We start from the raw sequence: 4,842 nt of genomic DNA on the forward strand, positions 1-4,842 counted from the left end.
CCGGTTTGCGAAGATGAAGTCAGAATTTAGAGCCCATGTTGTTCACTGATGAGTTACGTCACTAACCACGTTCCAAAGTGATGCTAGATGGAAAGAATGCTGGTGCTTCAGAGTCCTGGGGCAACCTTGAGAAGCTGCAGAGGAGTGGATGACCACGAGCTGGGGCTTGGTATTTATCACTGGGTGGATATGCAAGCTGAGGGGGTTTGGAGAAGAAAGATGCAGAGAGAAATGAGCTTGACTGGGGAAAACGAGCAGAGAGGGAGAAGAGAGAGTTGGGGCAGCTGCCAAAAGGAATGGAAATCTAGGAAGACAGAGCTACTCGAAGGGGATTTTGAAGAAGCTTTGCTCTCAGGTGGACTTTGTGATGGCTATTCTCTGGCCTCCACTAAACCTTCAGGAAAATCCCTACTTTTCCTCAATGCCTTTAGAGGTGGATCCAGGGTTACTCATTGTACTGCTCACGGATGGCAGTGCTTCATTTTCATATTCCCACCTGCCTCAATACTTGTTATCCTACTGTTTCAAGATAGGGAAACCGACTCCTATCATAACCCTAATGGGTTCTATCTGGTCTCTCCTACGGGACTTAAGGGCAGTGACACTCTACAAACATCAGTTGGTTTTCTAATTAACAACAAAGAGCAAGATGAAGAGGATATTAGGAAAGCAGTTCCATTTCCAAAAGCATCAAAAATAATAAAATAGAAAAGGCTGTAAACTGAAAACTACAAACATTACTGAAAAAAACGAATTTAAATAAGTGAAAGGGCAGCCATGTTCACGGACTGGATGACAATACTGTGCAGGTATCCATCAATACCACCCACAGTGATCTCCACATTCAATGCCGTCTCATTCAGTGCTCACCTCCCTCAGGTCAATCCACAATGTCTACTGCTCTTCCCTGTGGTTCCTTGGTTGGGAAAGTGCTGAATAAACATCTGTTCTTTTGGATTCAGATCCTAGACAACCAACACTCAATAATTCCATGGAGCTCTTAAAAAAATCTTGATTAGGGCCCAGTACACTTCCAGTCACAGGCTGGGAGAGTTTTTAGTACAGCGATGGGAGAAGAGCCCTAAAATAGGGAGGAGGTTCCACTGTAGTAACGTTCCTGTTCCATCAGCCCTCACACTGAGTAAAACTACAGAACTTGATTAAAAATCTATTCGCTACATCAAACAGTCATATAAAGTAAGGAATTTGTATTTATTTTAAACTAATATGCGTATTATAAAATTACATATAAAAACAAATATATGTAATGTATTATATGGAGAGGACTTCATATGTAAAATGCATTATAATGTATGAAATGCTATATATTGCATATTATGTGTTACATGTTGTATATTATATATGTTGTATATTATATGTTACATATAGAGAGAGAGAAAAAGAAGAGAGGATGTAGGGCAATTTCTTTTTCCGATTCTAGGAAAATAATGAAACCCAAACCATCAGGAACGGTATCACTTGAGCAGAGCATAGGTGCAAGTACCATCCGTGTTATATGCAGAAACATTCACCTTGACCCCAGGGGGGATCTGGGCTGAGACTAGATGACTGAAATCTCTGGGCGATGGTGAACACAGAATTGTGGGCAGCAGATACGAAGACGCACTGAGCCACATGCCGGACGCCCCAAGCGCAGAGAGAGCTTGTGAGCTTCTAGCGGTGGAGACTTGACACACTGTGGGAGAGGAAAATGAAGTTACTGGACCCACTGAAACGGGACTCATTGATCCTCTAGCCCATGGTGGGCAGTGTGCATCAGCATGGTCCTTCAGAGGTAAACAGCACAGTCCAGGGAAAGCTCTGACCTGGGTCAAGCAGCATCACCCAACAGCCACCAGGGGGAGCTCCTCCCTGCACTTTCCTGCTCTGTGAAGGGCCCCTGAGCCCCGGGCTTTTCTCCCATATCCAGCTTCCCAATCCCTCCATTCACCACTGGCTCCACACCTTCCCTATAGGAAGGAATGATTCTGACCCATGATGCCTTGAGGGTGTCCGAGACAGTTTCTGGGTTGGGTCAGGGCTCCCTTCAGAGGTCAGGGGTCCTGGCTCATTACTATGGCCTCCCAACTTATTCGTGATGGAATATATAACAAATGCGTTAGCTCTAAAAATGTCATAATTTTACTGGCTATTTATAAGTAGTATGTCATTAGTCATTTATTTCTATATTTTACAGTGACTTAGGAAAGCTGATATTATTTCTGTTTTTCAGATAATTCAATTACTTTTTCTAATTCTTCCTTTTCCTCTTAAGTTTTAGATGCTCCTTCTCTTCAAATTTCGTGCTCATCAAAGTACATATTTTTCTGCACTGTATCAAAGAATCCTTTGTTTAATAGAAGACACAGAATAATTCAGTATGGATCTTTGTCTGAGGTGAGTTGGGGCTCTCAAATACAGATGACGGGAAAGGAAACAATAACCCTGCACATTTTATAAAACGATGTGCTAGCAATCCTGGAATGAACATAAAATCATATTTGATTTCACGCTGTGAGAACACCAATGTGGTGGTTAAATTGCAAAGATTACTGGAGAAGTTTTGTCTTCCTCCTGCTCCTCTCGAATTCCAAATCCCCTCAGCTGCTCTGCCCGTTCCTTCTGCCCCAGATAGCACTGCTGAGGGAAAAGGGCATTGAAAATGCTGCATAATGTTCACACCAACTCCGTCAGACTCATTTCAGCGTCATTCTTTATATAATACGATAAATAATATTCTTCTCATGATTCATTCCAGAGACATTGACGAACTCCACACAATGAAATGCCTAGACAGACAGTAACATAGGGACACAGGAAGTTCTAATTTGCAGTCTCCTGTACAACTAAGACTGAACAAATGTCACAGAGGACGGCAATGACCTTGGTGGTGGTCCATAGGGGGACTGCCTTATAACCATTTATTAAGCTCTGCCCATATTTTGGTGCATATTTTCAAATTTATTTTGTGTATATTTTTAAAGCATTTGTAATATATAAATATTGTTTTATGTAAAAACCGCAACAGAACCTGTCTCAGACCTGGTCAGTATCAGGATTCAAGTTACTGGGAGTTGTTCACTTGGTGAATTTAGAAAATCAGATGGCAATTATTTGTTCTCTGGCCAGAGTTTCATTTGTCATCTGAGAGAGAGAGTCTGCATGGGGCTCACTCCATTTGGCCCAAACAGAAGTTTGCAGTCGCTTGTCAAATAAATGTCTTTATGTTGTTGCATATGCAAAATACCCTTCTCTTTTCAGGCTGAGTAATATTTCTTGGCATCATCTTTATCTATTCATCTGTCGATGGACACTAAGCTGTTTCCATATCTTGGCTCTTGTGAACAAGGCTGCAGTCAACACAAGAATGCAGATGCCTCTTTGAGATTCTGATGTCAATTCTGGTGGATATATACCCCAAAGTGGGATTGCTGGATTGTGCTGAGTGAAAGAAGCCAGTCACAGAAGGACAAATATTGTGTGATTCCACTTATGCGAGCTATCTGAAACGGTTCAACTCACTATAGTTGACAACACTGCATTGTGTCATTGAAATTTGCGAAGAGAGAACTTAAATATGCTCGCAAGAAGAAGAGAGAAAGAGAAGAAAAGAGAAACCTGTGTGGTGTGACGGATGTGTTATTTATCCTGATGAGGAGAATCCTTTCGCAATGTATCAAATCATGTCATTGTAAATAGCTAACACGTTTATTTGGCAGTGATGCCCTATTAAAACTGAAAAAATACCCCCCCAAACCAAAAAAGAAGGAAAAAATGTCAAACTCACAGAAACAGAGGAGAATGGTGATTGCCAGGAGCTGGGGGAAGAGGAAAGAGGGAGCTGCTGTCCGACAGGCACAAAGTTTCAGTCGTGCGAGATGAGTAAGTTCTAGAGAGCTGCTCACAGCCCTGTGCCCAGAGTTCCCAGTACTGCAGCGTGCGCTTATGACTTGGTTAACTGGGCCGACCATATGGTAAGCGTTCTTACCACAATAAAAAAAAAACTGGGCAATTTCTGGTGATCACAAAATGCTTAGAGTATATAATTGAAGGAGTAGTACATGAAATATCAAACTTCAAACTTAATTTCGAAGAAATGAAAACTAGAATTGTTTGACATTGAAAGAATTAATATCTCACTAAATGTATTCTCTGAAAAAGATGTACAGTGTTTATAAATGCAGCGTTGAGAGGATCTGACGGGGTGACATTTTAACAAACTACTTGACGTTTAGTGGATACTCAATAAATGTTCGTTCTCCTTTCATTTCTGGTAACTTTGGACCCAATTCCTTCCCAGAGGCATCAGAAGAGATCACATCCATGTGCTTAGAGAACGTCACATGTGCTCTGCGTCTTCCACGTAGGCAGGGCGGGATGGCTGAAGTGGGCTGGAGTCCCCACAGGTAGGAGTGTCCCTGATCAAACCTTAGCACGTCAGGTTCTGGTAAAATAATTTCTCCTTAGAGCAGACTTTTTAAGAACAGAATGCTATAGCATATTTCAAAATTGTTCCTTTTTTCTTCCTCTGTCAGAAGCACAATATTTTTTCTCAGACATTCACTGTAAGAAGCAGGTCCAGCTGCTGGAGGCAAAACTCACAAAAGTTTGTGCCCCTGTGACCAGGTCCTCCTGGAGTTTTAACTCTCTGAGGGTCCACACTTGTCCACACTGGGCCTCCTGCAGATTGTCCGTTACAGGTCAGGCTTCCCTGCCCCAGCTCTGGTCCCCTCGGGGGCTCAGTTGTGATTCTCTGCGTTCACCTGTGAGTCTCCCCAATCTGGGGGCAGCAATTTGCCCTATGACCTCACTGCTCTTAGGAACCTAAGAACAGCTGGAGCC

General features: G+C 42.5%; 1 long non-coding RNA gene across 1 annotated transcript; it reads left to right on the plus strand.

Moving 5' to 3' along the window:
• The first annotated feature begins 1,118 nt into the window (after window positions 1–1,118).
• Window positions 1,119–4,044, plus strand: LOC123287885 (uncharacterized). Its single transcript, XR_006531273.2, has 3 exons — window positions 1,119–1,795; window positions 2,276–2,397; window positions 3,262–4,044. It is a non-coding gene; the product is annotated as an uncharacterized lncRNA (long non-coding RNA).
• Window positions 4,045–4,842: the final 798 nt, after the last annotated feature.

Source organism: Equus asinus, chromosome 8 (genome assembly GCF_041296235.1).
Source record: "Equus asinus isolate D_3611 breed Donkey chromosome 8, EquAss-T2T_v2, whole genome shotgun sequence".
Classification (NCBI taxonomy): Eukaryota; Metazoa; Chordata; class Mammalia; order Perissodactyla; family Equidae; genus Equus; species Equus asinus.